The sequence below is a fragment of the Toxorhynchites rutilus genome, chromosome 2 (genome assembly GCF_029784135.1).
Source record: "Toxorhynchites rutilus septentrionalis strain SRP chromosome 2, ASM2978413v1, whole genome shotgun sequence".
In the NCBI taxonomy this organism is placed as follows: domain Eukaryota; kingdom Metazoa; phylum Arthropoda; class Insecta; order Diptera; family Culicidae; genus Toxorhynchites; species Toxorhynchites rutilus.
Window position 1 is genome coordinate 301,940,660 of NC_073745.1, and position 18,345 is coordinate 301,959,004.

At 37.9% G+C, this 18,345-nt stretch overlaps 1 protein-coding gene across 1 annotated transcript in view; it reads left to right on the forward strand.

Moving 5' to 3' along the window:
* Positions 1-1,036: 1,036 nt before the first annotated feature.
* The window catches only part of LOC129771701 (homeobox protein PKNOX1-like), a 221,093-nt gene continuing 203,784 nt past the window's right edge, over positions 1,037-18,345 (forward strand). Inside the window, exon 1 of the mRNA XM_055775628.1 lies at positions 1,037-1,426. The gene's annotated coding sequence lies outside the window, so the exon portion shown is untranslated. The remainder of the gene's footprint in view (positions 1,427-18,345) is intronic.

Sequence of the window (18,345 nt, forward strand, 5' to 3'; positions counted from 1 at the left end):
TGCTATTAGTACAATTTAAGTCAACGGCATGTCGTGAGATCGAAGCGAAACTTTGGGGGCGAAAGGTTGACAATGTGGGGAGCCGTTTCCTATCACAGTAAGCTTCTCATTTGTTTCATTTTAACCCGAATGAAATCCGAAAAGTATCTTCAATTACTGGAGGACGTTTTGATTGGCCATATTGAGAATAACGCTACCGAGGATGTCGTTTTTTCAGCAGGATTATGCATAGATCTACGTTTCCAAGCAATCGAAGGCATGGTTTGCCGAGAAGGACATTTCGCTTCTTGAATGACCTGCTGGCAGTCGATTGCAATCCCATAGAGAACCTATGGAGAATCTTGGCCGAGATGGTCTATGCAAACGGATGACAATTTGACAACATTTCCAGTCTCAAGGCAGAATATTTGGCTATAATCAATATGGCAACACTTTAAAAGCTGTCTGACTCGATGCCAAATCGAGTTTTCAAAGTGATCCGAAATGGAGGTGGACATACTAAATATTAGCTACCGATTGGACTCGAAATTTGCCGCACAAATTTTCTTCTATTGAAATTTTAGGATGCGGCTAAACGAATGTCCACCCTGATTCCACATATTTGAATTACTTAGAAAACAAAAAGTGAATTAATACTTTTTTTAGAATGAATTCGATGAAAATAAACAATAATCGTCTTTTATGAGCAAAACTGTGCAAAGAATTGACTTATTTTGGAAAATATTAAGGAAAAATAGGGTGCGGCTAAACGAATGTCTACCACTGTAATGGTATAATATTAAAATATATGAATTTATACCATTTCTTTTAGCGGGTTTCAACGGTCATATCAAATGCATTTGTTATGTAGTTACCAGTGTCTGCCACAAGAATCGCTTCCATCGCAGAAAAGTCTTTTACGTTCCAAAGCTATCTTGCTCACTCTCTCAATACATCTATCCACCCTTTGAAGTGTTCGCCGCACTTGTGCCATGCTATTTTGTGATCGATGGAACACGCGCAAAGCGGTTTCCGACGGCTGTTTTCGATCGGCGTGAAGCAGTTGTGGTTTCGCTTTCGTATCGCTTGCGTTGTCGGGAAAAACGTAAACAGATACACTCGCGCACACATACACACACGTCGGAAGTATTGTCCCGCATTCGTGCGCGTGTTTCTTATTTGTTTTGCACACTGCTGCGTTGGGTCGTCGGTGGGACTGTATTGTATGTTCAGGACACTTTGTCGCGAGAGACTGCTGCAAGTGATTTATGCTTTCTTTTTATGTGCCGAATAACAAGTTTTCCAGTGCTACAGGTTAACTAGACAGGTGAATCCCATTGGCTGCTCTGCTCTGGTGTGCGGTGTGTGTTGTGCATTTGGGAAGCACCGGTACGCGGAGCCGCCGAGCGCCGGCTAAAAATAGCCGCAACCGAGCGAAGGAAAAAAGGTAAACAAACGGTTAGCATATTCACATTCCGCTATATGCTTGTTCGGTAACTAGGCGCATTGACGCATTGTGTCGCTTTGCTTGTCAATCGCTATTGTTATTGCTGATGCCCAGCGCGATTGACAAATGATTTCTGTCCCGTTCCTCCCGTTTACCCGATTGAGGCGTGCTTTTGCTGCGTTCTTGATCGGAGCCGAAAGGTTGAATAAATCACGGATAAAGAACAATAATCAATCGAACGAAGCACTTCTCTTCGTTCATTATTCGTGTGTTTAGTGTCCGACCGACGGAATTTTCAATGAAGTGTCGATTTCAACTAAACCGCGAAACGAATGAGGGTTTCCGTCGCTTGTTTGGAATGAAAATATATAAATATGGACAACACAGTGGAAAAAAAGACCGAAGAAAACCAAGGAATTGGATTCGGGTTCTTTTTTTTCTCCAGCTCTATTCGTTTTGGTCGATTTTGTTTTGGGATTGATTCTGGTCGTTGTTATGTGTCTGTGTACTGAATCCATTCTTCGTATATTAGCCGGTTTCGAATGTGCACACATGATGTGAATAATGATAAACACGACGGGCAGTTTGATATTTATTTTCGTCTGTTCTGAAATCTCAAAAACGCTTGGATGGGATGGGGTAGGACAGGCTTGCCTTTTTTTCATTCTCAAGAGCATAGTCCAGTTCGTCTATATTGGATCATCTACACGAGCCACAATTGGTTTTTTTTTGCTACAGTTGTTATATCAGACCATAGTAGCATGTGAAACACGTCGCGGATGGGTTGAATAACTTTCTGGAACTTAGACGAGGTTGATGTTATACGAATGCTGATTAGAATTAGTTCAAAATGCAACAGAAAATTACGATCATCGTCAACAATCTGGTGACAATTGGCTTTCAAATGGAATGTGTCGCTTCGATGGAATTTTGTTTCCATAGGAAACCGATTACGAATACGCTAACACAACATGATTATGCGAAAGCCGTTTAGAATAGTGCTGAAGTTTATTCGATTATCTCAACAACCTTGGACAGGGTCGGTCTAGATTTATTGTGATGATTATTTTGGACACATTTTGTACCATGCTATAATTCGTACGATATTCGTGCATTTTCGTGTACACAAATTACGCGATTTAATTGCATATTTGAAGAGTTACGGCAACTGATATATGGTCGGTGTTAAGTCAGACCGGATTAAGTCACAAAATAAGAAAAATGAATTAATGGTAGCTAACAATCCAGAATTTCTTAGTCTTCATTCTATTTTCTTCAGAATGATCAACAAGTACTGATTAGAACGTTTGCATTGAAAAAATAGACAAATTCCACTAATGTTTCTTGCCTTCACCTTGACACCTGGTGATGGGGCCACTTTTTCACCGACAATCATTGTAACCCAAGAGTTTTCAAACAAAATTTGACAGCACTATCAATTAAAACTGCGTGAGTTACGGCGAAAACAGTGAAGTAACTGCGTTCCATGCTTTGTACGTACTGGAAGCACCATTCCGTTGCGAATAAAGTGGAGATCGTCAAGTACTCCGAATCTGCCGGATACGCCCGTTCCGGTATCTAGAATATTCTCACACTTCTGAAGAAGATTGAAAGCATTGAACAGAAGCCTAGTTTCGTTTGTCCGACGGTGCTACGCGATCGTAAACTACAGCTGAAGCTAAAGTAGAAAACGGAGGGAAAGGTGGCTACATCGTTCCGGGTTTTGGGCCGGTAGCACGGAGCAACGGGCCAGACAGTGACAAACAACCTAGCGAAGATGGACATCATCAAGCGGAAACGTAAGTCAAACCCAGCTGTGTCGGAACAGCAAGCTGTAATCCAGAAACAAAGACTGAAGGTGATAGAGAATGATTTTTTTTTCGGTGAAACTTAACGTCGCGTTCGTCATTGACGACGAGACGTATTCAACACTGGATGTCAACGATTGGCAGGGAACCAGCTGCTCTACGTTCTTCACTAAGGAGGTAAGTTCTGACGTGAAGTACATCTCCTACATCAGAGGAATTAATGAACAGAATTAAGAAAGAACTGAAAAATTATATATTTATAGTTTTTAGTTTTGATACAGGGTGGGCCATTTAAAGTGGAAGCATCTGGCAACCCCATAACTTTTGACAGAGATGTCAGATTAACAAATGTCATACCGCGTTGGAAGCGTCATTTCAGTACAATTTTAACCATGGAACAATACACACCTAAACAACGCGCTGAAATTGTTCAGCTGTACATTCAAAATAACTTCTCAATTGTGTTAACTAAACGTGCGTGGAAAAATAAGAATAAAGTTAAAACATCGCCTGGAGACAACACTATACGTCGATTATATGCCAAATGTATATCGTCTGGTAGTGTTGGTAATGCCAGTCATCTGTCCAGACAACGACCAAGACGTTTCGACGAGAATATTGATGCCGTTCGAGCCAGTGTTGCAGAGACTCCATCAACATCAGGCCGCCATCGTTCGCAAGAGTTAGGCATCTTTTTATTGCCATTTGTTCGTGAAAATGAATTGAACAATTACTGGTTCCAACAGGACGGCGCTACATGCCATACAGCGGCTGCCACGACCAAATTATTGCGCGAAATGTTCCCCGGAAGATTAATATCGAAAAACGGCGATTATGACTGGCCACCGAGATCACCTGATTTGACGCCTCCCGACTTTTTTTTATGGAGATATTTAAAATCCAAGGTATACATTGGTAAACCAAGGACCCTGGCTGCGCTGAAAGACAATATCCGACAAGAAATTGCTGCCATATCGGCCGAAACATTGAGCAAAGTGATGGGAAAATGCCGAAAAAAGGGCACATTTTGCGGTCAAGGCCAGAGGCGGTCATTTACGAGATATCATAATCAAAAAGTAGTTAGAACAAATCTCCTTGGACCAAAATAAATGAATTTCGAAAAAAAAAAAATTTAAAATTCCACTTTACTTTGCTATTGCAAAAACAAATCCTTCCACTTTAAATGGCCCACCCTGTAGTGATTTTCGTTATCTACGTTTTATTTTCTATTTTTCCACATAATCGTCGTAACGTTCGAGGCATTTTTCATAGCGCGGCACGAGTTTTTCAATTCCGAGTGCGAAGTGCGTAGCGTACAACTTTTTGAAGGCACGAATTTCTTCAGTGTTATCGAATCGTTGACCACCGAACGCCTGTTTCATCACCGGGAATAAGTGATAGTCGCTAGGGGCGAGGTCTGGGAGTAAGGAGGAAGCTCGAACACAGTCCATTTGAATTTTTTTCAATTGCTCTTGAGTTACGCGAGCAGAATGGGACCGCGCATTATCGTGGATGAGGAACACTCCTTTCGTCAATAAACCTGGCCTTTTGTTCTTAATCGCGGTTCTTAATCGGTTCAAAACTTTCCGTAGATTACGGAAATCACCTTGGTTTTTGTCCAAACTTTATTTTTCCGCGATTTCTGAGGCACTGAAACTTATTTTTTGAACACGACCCTCGTATCAATATATCAATTGTGGGTGGGACGAAGTTCTCCGGGTCAGCTGGTTTGTTAATAAAAACGAATTCTGTTTCAAATGTTGGGCATTTTCAGATATCTTATATTGTCAGTCTCCGCCCTCTCAAAAATTTCCACGTGGTATGTTGGCGATAACACCCACTGATCTCCACCCATAAAACATCTGCTAGAGTAATGCGGGGCAAAAGTGCACATTGGCCTTTTTGAAACAAACGAGCATAAAAATTCAGCAACAGTATATTCGTAAACAAGATACATTTCATGAAAGTGGCGAAAAGTTATGAGGAAAGAAAAATTTGCATTGTTTTGATCTTATTTTTTTCAATTTTAGGAATGACGATTTAGTTACCAAAAATAACTGGAAAGTTCGAAACTACATTGTCAAGGAAACCTGATGTTTTTGTTTTCCCATGATGTTTTTGTTTTCCCAAAAATCGACATTAACTTTTCGGACAACCCAATATGAACTATCCTGATTTTTATTTTCATTCTTCCTGATTTTTTCAAATTATAGTTGGCAACCCTGGTTCTGAGCCCATTTGCTGTTCTCGCGAGAATAAGAATGTATCATGAATCAACCATCTTCAGCTGCGTCTAAAAACAACGCAAAACCCATCGGTCCTTTCCAGGTTCACCAAAACTTTCGACTAAAGAGTTATTTTAGAAATTTAGAAGCATTCTAAAAATCTATTTTATTTTTATTTTCGGTTGAAGGGAGATTCTGTAACGATGTTGTTTTAAATTATAGAGGATTTAAGCGTCTTCACATTATTCGTCTTGAAAATAACAAATTTTAAAATTCAAATGAAAAAACTCGGCCTTGGAGATACTGAAAAACTAATTATAAACTCGACAAAAATGTACCTTCCTGAAAAATCAACGCATTTCGATGGGATGTACATAATTTTGAAGCTACAACTTTTAGGCATTAGAATATTTTACGTACATATTTTTATCATGGTGGGTGTAGGTTAGAGTGCCAATGAATGTATGGGAAAAATCGACCCTAAAATTTCAAAAAGTTACCCCATTCAAATTGTTAACCAGGTCGAAAAAACACTTTATGCAAAATATCACCTCAATCGGACTTAAGGGAGAGTGACGCAAAGCGGTCAAAGTTTGAGTTTTCAAAGAATCGAATCACCCAAGAGGGGAGTAAAGGAAATCGGGGTTTTCGAAAAAAAAATATTTGATGCCAAATGTCTTAAAATTGTATGAAACTAGTGTCATCTCTAAAACATTTTTTTGGTCAAAAATGGACACTCTGGGACTTTGTTTTTTTCGGAACACGAGACGAATCGTATAGTTTTAAGTGGCAATAAAATAGTTATCTCGATTTTTCGTTCGGAACTTGTTGCGAAATGTTTATTTGCACGATAAATAATATACCGTTGGCTCCCCGATTTTACACTGTTTTTTCAAAGATTTTCTGGACTAAAACGATTTTTTGCTACCAACTCAATAGCAAATCAAATTAATACGTTAATCCCAGCGTCGGTCCCTAGGGACCAACGTTGAACTTTTTGGTAGGAAACTGCTGACTGACTAGGACTAACAGTTACAAAACTAGTAAATAAAAATATATACGATTTTTTTTCAGATGTTTCAAAAAATGTGACTACTTTCTAGTCGAATTTCCGACTATTTTTTATTCACATGACAAGTATCTTTAGATGCGGTTAGTCTTATGAACCAGCTTTCGTTTGGTTCCTAGAACGTTCCTGTAGGACCCATACAGAGATATATCAGTTTGAATGAAAAGTTACCCCTTCGTATTTGATGATAAATTATACAATAAACACCATCGCACCGCCAATCGAAAGCCAGTTTTGAAAACTCCAATAAATTCTGCACAATTTCACAGCAGTTGAACTCCATTCAATTCACTGAATACAAAGTGTCCACATTTTCAATTCTTGCTTACATGAAGAATAATTTTTTTTTCAGGCATACTTGATTTGAGAGTGTATCGATTTCTAGCTGTCTTGACGCAAAGTCTTTAATGAAGAATGATAAGATGGGAAGGTTTATATAAACATGTTTATAATCACATAAGTTTATTCAAATATTATATTATATTAACTATTCAGTGCAATTTTATCAAAATTTGAAAGAGAAATTAAAAAAAGGAATGTGTTTTTCAATCATTTTTCTGATATGGTTATTAAAAATCCATGATTACCTTTGCTTTATCATTTACCCCCCATTATTTATCAATTTTTCCTGCTTTTCGTTCTTTGATCTATCATTTTGACAGGTCCATTTGAGAAATTTAAAACGAGACGAGCAATTCGTCTCGTCTCGTCTCGGCTTCAGTCACTGTCGAGACGAGCAAAATATCCCATTCCAGTACACGAGTTTCATTGAAATGTTTTATTTGGTAGACTGGAGAGACTTCAGTCAGTTTTTCTCGGTATGATCAGTGATGTCAGATGAGAAGACATGTTTTTGTTTTGAGAAAAACAACAAACTGTTTTAAAATTGTTCAATCGATACTCTTTTCTCAGTGCCAAAAAATTTGAAAAACATAACAAAAAGGAATAAGTTTCATATATCTTTTGGTTTCATTGATATTTTTCCTCGAGCACATGGTTTCATCACTCAGACGTTTTGTTATTATGGATTTATTGGGGGCAATGTTCACGTAATCAACGATTTATCAAGAAAAGTTTTAAATCTATATATATATATATATATATATATATATATATATATATATATATATATATATATATATATATATATATATATATATATATATATATATATATATATTATATATATATATATATATATATATATATATATATATATATATATATATATATATATACATATATATATATATATATATATATATATATATTATTCCTTTTTGTTATGTTTTTCAAATATTTTGGCACTGAGAAAAGAGTATCGATTGAACAATTTTAAAACAGTTTGTTGTTTTTCTCAAAACAAAAACATGTCTTCTCATCTGACATCACTGATCATACCGAGAAAAACTGACTGAAGTCTCTCCAGTCTACCAAATAAAACATTTCAATGAAACTCGTGTACTGGAATGGGATATTTTGCTCGTCTCGACAGTGACTGAAGCCGAGACGAGACGAGACGAATTGCTCGTCTCGTTTTAAATTTCTCAAATGGACCTGTCAAAATGATAGATCAAAGAACGAAAAGCAGGAAAAATTGATAAATAATGGGGGGTAAATGATAAAGCAAAGGTAATCATGGATTTTTAATAACCATATCAGAAAAATGATTGAAAAACACATTCCTTTTTTTAATTTCTCTTTCAAATTTTGATAAAATTGCACTGAATAGTTAATATAATATAATATTTGAATAAACTTATGTGATTATAAACATGTTTATATAAACCTTCCCATCTTATCATTCTTCATTAAAGACTTTGCGTCAAGACAGCTAGAAATCGATACACTCTCAAATCAAGTATGCCTGAAAAAAAAATTATTCTTCATGTAAGCAAGAATTGAAAATGTGGACACTTTGTATTCAGTGAATTGAATGGAGTTCAACTGCTGTGAAATTGTGCAGAATTTATTGGAGTTTTCAAAACTGGCTTTCGATTGGCGGTGCGATGGTGTTTATTGTATAATTTATCATCAAATACGAAGGGGTAACTTCTAAACGAAAGCTGGTTCATAAGACTAACCGCATCTAAAGATACTTGTCATATGAATAAAAAATAGTCGGAAATTCGACTAGAAAGTAGTCACATTTTTTGAAACATCTGAAAAAAAATCGTATATATTTTTATTTACTAGTTTTGTAACTGTTAGTCCTAGTCAGTCAGCAGTTTCCTACCAAAAAGTTCAACGTTGGTCCCTAGGGACCGACGCTGGGATTAACGTATTAATTTGATTTGCTATTGAGTTGGTAGCAAAATATCGTTTTAGTCCAGAAAATCTTTGAAAAAACAGTGTAAAATCGGGGAGCCAACGGTATATTAAAGGGTGTGTCACATCAAATTGCATCACGGAAAAAACGCTGTAGAAATTCGCCCAGTAGACCGATCCTTTTGAAAATTTTAGACAGTAAAATAAAAACTATTAAACAACTTTTGGCATTTTCTTTTTATTCATACTTCGAGCCCAAGCCCGTATGCTCGCACCTTCCTCTTTACCCCGTCCATAAGGTTCTGTACAACGTCAAGTTGAAGTTTTTTTTGAACAGAAATCCATTTTCTCTTGAAGTCCGCCTCCGATTTGACAACTTTTGGGTTCTCCCGGAAGGCCTGCTTCATAAACGCCCAATATTTCTCTATTGTCGAAGCTCCGGCGCGTTGGGCGGGTTCATTTCCTTTGGCACAAAGGTGACCCCGTTGGCTTCGTACCATTCCAACACGTCCTTTGAATAGTGGTACGAAGCGAGATCCGGCCAGAAGATGGTCGGGCCCTCGTGCTGCTTCAATAGTGCTAGTAAGCGCTTCTGTAGGCACTCCTTAAGGTAAACCTGCCCGTAAATATACATACAGTACACATTCGCTTATTTGCATTTTTTTTTGTTGGAGTGCTTTTTAATTGGCGGTTCGCTAGTTTGAGTGGAGCAAGCGCCAATCAAAAAGCAATCATCATTCATAATTGTATGTCAGTTTTATTCTGTTGTTTCAATGCCAATTTTTTTTGAAGGGTTTTCGAATGGTAAACTGAAAAATAAAAGCAAAATATTCGTTCGTTTGACAAATGTTTTCATTTAAAAATATATATAAATATATAAAGTGAATTATATCACATACAAAGAAGTTAAGACATTTATATTATGTTATTATTATATTATTACAGCTATTCCATGCCAAACCGATATAGTGGTTCTCAGATTTCCGTCAAAAGTGGTAATTTTGTTCTTTATCGCAAAACATTAGACCCGTATTATTTTTTTTTATTGGGTGCCATTTACATCTTATGATGGCCCGAAAAATCAATTTTCGTTTTCAATTTTTCAATTTTCGTCCACTTTTTCCCAAAAATGGCTGTTTTCAAAAATTTTTTTTTGTAGCACTGAACTAATTTAGATTATCGACATATCAAATTGAAGCCAATGAGCAAGTCTTTTATCAAAATATATTATTGAACACTGAACCCGCAAAAACTGATTTTAATTATTTATTGTAGTCGTTTTTTGTTGTTTTATTGGCTTTGGACTAGAGAGCGCTATAAAATGGCTTCTTACGGAGTGTGTTCGAAACTGAAAAAATGCGATTCATTCAGAAATTATATTTTTAAGTTGTATTTAATAATTCAATTTATTGTGTTTACCATGATGATGCGTGTTTATCATGATGATGATAACATCAATAGCATTATATACAGTCATTTACAGTATCGCATGGAGGCGATTTTGTCCTGTAATTGGACATTGGCGATGATAGTGGTACAGTCCTGTGGCGACTTTCAATGTGGGGCCACAATTTGGGCCCCAAACTCGATGTTTACAAAAATGTCCAATTAGGCCACGGTGATACTGCCTGCAGCTTCTTACGAAAATAAGGCTGCACGAAACGCATACAATCGTGAGAAGTAAACAATTACATATAATTGTGTTGGTTGGTTGGGTTACATTGCTTCCCACTTGATCCGTTCGAATTCGTCAGCTTCTATAAAATAAAATTGACAGAGAGAAGTCAGTTATCGCACAATCAAGTTTTAGTGCGTACTCCGATCCAGTGTCACCTCAGCCTTAGAGGTAAAAATGTCCAATTGAACGTGTCGCATTACAGGTCTGTCCAATTAGCAAAATGTCGCATTAAATGTAACTTACTGTACGAACCTCCTACCTTATATATGATGTCTCCCACCGTTTCAGAGACACCTCAACATTCTGTTCAATTTTAAGAGCGTAAACCATCTATCAATTTTTTCACTGTTTACATTTTCTTACCACAAATCGTTGCCACTTTTTTCCCTCATGCTCCACTTCTCTTCTCTGATAATTTTTTCCTTTAACGAAAAAAAAAAATTTTTTTGCAACGATTTCAAAAAAGTGCTAAAAACTGAATTTTTATAGTGTTTTACAATATTCACTGTTATTCTGCAAATATCGTAGTAAATTCTAATGTTTGATGGCAAAGGGCCTGGCCGGGGTAAGGGAGTAAAAAGTGCCCCCAAACCAAATCACTAGCTGTATGGCAAATATTGTAAAGAATATTAAATAAGAAATTTTGGCGGTTTATTTCAACCCCTATGTGGTTTGACGTAGGATCTATAGTGAAAAACGTACTTTTTCGTTTATTTCACGCCATCCTCAACAGATCCGAGATAAAAATTTGAAAAAAATACTGAATGTGCATCTTACTACGGTGTATCAAGAAAAAATACAAAAAAAAATCATCAAAAATTTTAGTACTAAAAAAATATTGATGTTTTGAAAAAAAATTTTTTGGGATTTAGAGATTCAATACTACTCTAATTCATATTTAAATGTGCTCCTACGGCTTTTCTAGATTTATTTATTTATTATTCGAAACCATCCGACAATAAGTCTTAATGGTAAAAAAAGGAACTTAGATTGGGAAAAGCCACCTTGAGCAAACGTTAAATTCGAACTCAAAGCGGCATAAAAACCCAATATCTTTTCACAATGATATACAAAATAAAATGACATAAAAACTAGGCGAAAAACAAAGATGGATAACAATTATGACAATACTATACTACGCATACATTTCACAGTTGCACACAAAATATTCTAAAAGGACAATAAATTTCCACGACGATTATATTCTAACGCCATCTGACGAATAGGTTCTTGAAGACCATAATTAGTGCGATGCGCATCAACCCATAGCAGATGTTGGTTCCGTCGAGGCCGAAGAGGGCAGTACAGCTGAAGTCGCGACAGAACAGCAGGGCAATCAAAGCATCCCGATAGGATTTTATGGACGGTCTTAACGGTAATATCCTTGCGTCGCTGCTCGAGAGGAGCTATGTCAACTAACTGACAAAGATCCTCATAAGGTGGCAAATTATCATAATTTCTCCAAGGCAGCATGCGGCAAATTCTACGAATGAAGCACTTTTGTATCCTTTCAATTCGAAGTATCCAGTACTCATAATGACGATTCCAAACAACACAGCTTGTCTCAAGGATGGAACGAACTAATGAGCAATAGAGAGTTCGTAAAGTGCCAGGATCGCAAAATTCTCTACCGATTCGAAAAATTGTTCCGAGCTGACGGTACGCTTTATTGATGATGAATGTATAATGTTGTCTAAACGACATTGGGCTGTCCAAAACAACACCTAGGTCCGTCACGTTATCACTTCGCTGGAGTAACGAGCCATTAATGCTGTAATCGAAAACTATTGGTTGTTTTTTTCGGGTAAAACTGATAACAGTGCATTTCTGAATGCTGATTGTCATATGATTAAAGCTGCACCATTCCGCAAATAAATCAATCAAGCTTTGAAGTCTCAAACAGTCTCTGGTGGTCTCAATTGGCAGATAAATTTTTACGTCGTCAGCGTAGCATAATCTTGTTCCATGAGGCAATAGTCGGGTGATGTCGTTAACGAACAGCGAGAATAGCAAAGGTCCTAAAATGCTACCTTGCGGTACTCCGGAACCATTCTGGAACCACCTCGATTGGGAGGAACCCACTCTCATGGAAATTTTGCGACCGCGTAGATATGTGCTTAGCCACGAAAGCAAACTAGATGATGCTCCTAATTTGTTGAGTTTGGCAAGCAAAATTCCATGATCAACACGATCAAATGCCGCTTTCAGATCGGCATAAATAGTGTCGATCTAATTACCCTGTTCCATAGTACGCAAGCATAGCGATGTAAATTCCAATAAATTTGTTGAAACTGATCGACCAGCATAAAACCCATGTTGTGCAGTAGAAATGTAGCTTTTCACCCGAAACAGTAAATGATCATAAGCAATGGCCGGTGCTTGAGGCAAGCGCACAGGGAAGTGATTCCACGATAGTTCTCCACACTATGCTTATCTCCTTTTTTAAACACAGGGAACATAAATGATGATTTCCAACTTTCAGGAAACTTGTTCTTTCGTAAAGATATGTTGAATATTGTAGCGATCGGAGATTTTAGTGTTTCACAACATTTTTTCATTAAAGCAGCAGGAATACCATCAGGCCCAGGACAATAAGATTGTTTCAATCTTATTGAAACAATCACAAGCAACATCCTCTGCAACAACGGAAAGAGTTCCGACTGAAAATCCGTCGCTAGCAACGTAACGCAAAGCATTAGCAGGTGGTATTGATTCCATGCTGAATACACTCAAAAAGTATTTCGCAAACAAAGCACATTTACTACTGGTGGAAGACGCCACTTCATCATTTAGGATCATAGTCGACGGCAAGCCATTCTCCTTGCGTTTATTATTAACAAATCGCCAAAAATGCTTAGGGTTGCCATGAATATTACGTTCTGTGTTACGCACATAGTTAAAGTATAGCACTTTGTTGAGGGTTTTATATTCCCGACTAGCCAATTTGAAAAGGTGACAATTGTAAGCACTTCTGATTGAGTGATAAGCGCGAAGGCAAGCATTTTTGCGGCGTTTTAGACGGCTAAGTTCCTGATTTCCCCATACAGGTTTAAGGCGTGGACGAACCCGAGGGACATGTCGAAAGATTAATTCTTGAATCATAGCGGTGAAGTTATCAACTACATCATCAGCATCAGAACAGCTCGTCAAAAATGTCCAATCAGCATTGTAAAGGTCAGTATTAATTGCATCATAATCACCTCGCCGAAAGTCAAACGCATTGGGATCAAATTCGTCGTTAAATAAAGCACCGATAGGCTTGTCATATCTAACCATGACGGGGGGATGATGAGAGTCAATATTGCACAGCACATCAAGTGCCGTTGTCACTGAGCAAGCTAGTAGAGCACTATGATTGACGAAAATAAGATCCAAGAGCCGACCATTGTGATTCTCAGATTGTGATTAGGCACTGAATTGATTTGGTGAAGACCGTTTAAAGCAACGCCATCTAGAAGACAGGAACTGCCAGCATTAACATGAGAATGCGGAGTATCGACCACTAAATGTCTGTTGTTTGCGTTCAATTTCCAGGATAGACCAGCGCGGTTGTAATTACCAAACAGTAACAGATCATCATCAGGGTTGAGAGCCTCATTCGCTTTTATAGTTGACGATATATGACGTTCGATTACTTCAGTCTCATTGTATAAGTTGGGTGGAACATAAATAACTCCAATCGTCAACATCGAGGTTCCATTCCAAATAGATATCCACAGTTGCTCAAGTGACTCATCCGTAGCATTGAATAATAAAGCTGACGAAAAACAACGTCGAACTGCTATGAGCATGCCACCGCCAGATGACTTATTACTGTTAACTGGATTGCGATCAGTACGAAAGACGGTGTGGTCCTCACCAAACAGCTGGTTAGAAATAATCTGTGTGTCAAGCCATGTTTCGGTGAGAACGATACAATCATACGGTGATTCCGATACTGCCAGTCTGAATTCCGAAATTTTACTACGAAGACCTCGAGTATTCTGGTAATAGAAAAGCGTAGGCTCATTGATAAATATCAAAATTTAAAAAAATATTAGAGCAGTAATGGGTCTCTAAATTCAAAATAAATTAAAAATGCAAAAAAAACAGCGCAACCCTCTTAAAATTCAAGAGAAAAATACGCTACACGTGGAAAAAAACAACACATACGAACGCATTTAAATAAAAATTAGAGTAAAATTGGGCCTCAGAGTAATATTTTTTTCAAAATTTCGAAAATATATATACTTTTTTTTGTACCGCGAAAAACACTCTAAACATTCGGAAAAAATCACATATACCTAAAATAGACGTAGGAAGAAATTTGAATACAAACTAGAGTAGTACTGAATGTCAAAATTTGAAAAAATTAAAATTTAATTTAAAATAAAGATAAAAATTAATTTCGAAATTTTTTTAGTGTTAGATTTTCTGATGAAAAAATTGTTTGAAAATATTGATCGATACACCTAAGTAAGATGTACTTTCAGTTTTTTTTTTTCATATTGTTGTCTCAAAGCTATTGAGAATGACGTGAAAAAAACGAAAAATTGCCTTTTTCACCATAGATCATATGGTGTACCATATAAGGACTCAAATATATGGTACTATTGCCAAAATGTTTTATTTAGTACACTATACAATATTTTCCACACAGCTGGTGATTTGGTTTGGGGGACTTTTTACTCCCTTACATAGCCAGATTATTTGGAAATATATAAAAAAATGTTTTTTGGTACCGTGCACCACTGAAAAAAATCTGAAAAAAATCACACATATGTAGATAAGCCGTAGAAACACATTTAAATATGAATTAGATAGTACTGAATCTCTAAATCCAAAAAAAAATATTTTTTTAAAATTTCAATATTTTTTAGTACTAAAATTTTTGATGAAATTTTTTTTTGATATTTTTTCTTGATACACCGTAGTAAGATACACATTCAGTATTTTTTTTTTCAAATTTTTATCTCGAATCTTTTGAGGATGGCGTGAAATAAACGAAAAAGTACGTTTTTCATTATAGATCCTACGTCAAACCACATAGGGGTTCAAATAAACCGCCAAAATTTCTTATTTAATATCCTATACAATATTTGCCATACAACTGGTGATTTGGCTTGGGGGCACTTTTTACTCCCTTACCCGGCCAGGCCCTTTGTAGCCTAGTGTATTCCCTAAACATTTGTGAAGCGGTTTTTTTCTGTTCAATCGTTTTTTCTAGTCGATTTTTCAAAGTTTGGACTAAATTAGAGGAGTATTTTATCACGAATCGTGCCAGAAGTACAAAATCTTACGCGACTCTCAGAATGAACTTCAAGGTCTCAAGGCAGCGAGCATCAACGGTACATGTTAATGCTTAGAATAAATTTGACAATCAACTCAAATTGCTTCGCGAAACGTTCTCGCTCCGCACTCATTGAAATTATTAATTTACAGACCGGTGCCATTGCTATCGAATATTTGTGTCAAGAAGTTTGGTTATAAAGTTTCTTTAATGTTTGCAAATGTAGTATTTGTAATAAGCAAATATTAATTTGAAGTTAGTAAGTAAATGTAATGTTTTGTAGAAAATAAATGAGTATTTTTTTTATGCTAATAAAACAGATTTTTCCCTACAACGAATATTTTCGCAGTACAGATTTTTGGAAGAAAAAGTACTGATGAAAAAGATTTTTTTTCATTCAAGTCTGGACAGCGCAAGCAATCAGTCGTTTACTTTCGCGTTCCCGTAATCGTGATCGAATGCTGTAAGCTGTTATTAACCTTACTCGCCCTGGTGTTTTTATTATCACGCGTTTACCGTGGTCTTGTGGACATTGTGTTCAACCTCGCAATCAGCGAGTGGAGAAGCCGCAACAAGGCCTGCCAAAGTGGCTGGCTTTCATTTCTCGCCAATTCATCGCCATCGCAAATTGGAGTCGGACACGGTGGTCAGTCGCACGCACACAATATCAGTGTGGAAGAACACGCTTAGTGGTGTGATACACCATTTCATTTGTGCCGAGCGCCCAACACGCGATCAGCCGATCGCTAAGTTCAATTGTACTGGTGCATCTCGTGTGAATCGCTGTGAGTGAGAACGTGAGAACGAGCACCGGACTGAAAAGTGCACAATCGCAGCGGCGTCTGCAATCATCCGATCGAGCAGCAGCCGTTACCGCAATCATCGCACTGGTGTGCGTTAGCAAGTAGTTTTATTATTTTTTGTTTTTCTTTGTTTTTTTTTTATTAGGTTATAGGAATCATTCAAACTATTGCAATTATCAGTCACATAAATGATGGATGAAGGTGGGGGGTCTTTTAATATGGAGATCTCCTTCGATGACTCCCTTTCCGTTGCACAAAAAGGTGCCGGAAAATCGCTTAAGCGCGTTCCGTGTGATACAGAAGAGTCGTCGATTAAAAAGCCCCCCTCTAAGAAATCCACAAACCTCGCCACTCATCCCCCGAACCCCCCCGTTTTAACTCAACCATCGACCTCGCATTCCTCATCTGTTGCTCCTGATCCCTCTCAACCATCCACCTCATCTCCCCCCTCTACCGTCCCCGTTCCCGCCCAAACCTCGTCCTCGTCTTCTTCTTCTGTTTTGTCCTCTCCCCGTGTCAAGGTTTATCCAGAGGATGCACCTGGAACTGGTCCATGGGTTGTTTTCTTCCGGCCCAAACCCAACGGGAAATCGCTGAACGTCATTCAGATTATGAAAGATCTGACAAAAAATTATTCCTCCGTGGTCGAAATGAGAAAGGTTAGACCGAACAAACTGCGTGTTGTCGTGGCTGATCGGAAGCAAGCTAACGAGATTGTTGTCGACAATAGATTCATCCTAGAATATCGCGCCTATGTGCCCTGCCATAACGTAGAAATTTCGGGGGTGATTACAGAAACGGGTCTGACGAGCGAATTTATAAAAAAGGGAGATGGCAGATTTAAAAAGCTTCCTCGGTCGATAGTTAAAATTTTGGACTGCCAACAGTTAGGAAAAGTGTCCCAGGAAGAGGGAAAAACAAAATTCACGCCGTCCGACTCGTTTCGAGTAACTTTTGCTGGTTCCGCCCTCCCTGACTACGTTATGGTGGACAAATTGAGACTACCACTGCGACTCTTCGTGCCAAAGCCCATGACTTGCAACAAATGCAAGTCAGTTGGTCACACAGCAGATTATTGTGCCAACAAGGAGCGCTGTGCCACTTGCGGAGAGCAACATGTGGGGAAATCCTGCAGTGCGACTGAGCATAAGTGTCCATATTGCGGAGGATCCCCACACGTGCTCTCAACTTGTGAAACTTACAAGAGTCGCTGGGAGAAGCAGAAGCGCTCTTTAAAGGAACGATCGAAACGTACTTTTGCGGAAATTTTAAAGGGCGTTTCTCTACTGGCTCAACAACAACAACCAATCTCAACACACAATACCTTTTCCGCGTTGCCAGTTGATGAAATGGAAGCGGACACAGCTAGCGAGGGCACACCGTTTATTTTCAAAGGGAATCCCCGGCGCAAAAATGTGACCACTCCCAAAGTTCAAGAACAAGTCCCCACGGTTATATCCTCTGTTAGCTTGCCTAAAAAATCGAGTGCAGCGGACAAGCAAAATCAGGTTCCTCCTGGCTTCCGTGGGAATATTTCATCTTCGAACGACCCAGCACTCGAGGGGACATCAAAAACCCCAACTGTCCCTATTTTTCCGTCCAGTTCAACTTCCCAATCGGGATTTATAAAGTTGTCTGACCTTTTGGATCAAATCTTCAAGTGTTTTAATGTTTCCGACTCCATCAGAACCATTGTCATCTCAATGCTTCCAGTATTAAAGACAATTTTGCAACAATTGATGCAAACATGGCCCCTCCTTGCAATGATTATCTCTCTTGATGTCTAATTCAAATAGAGA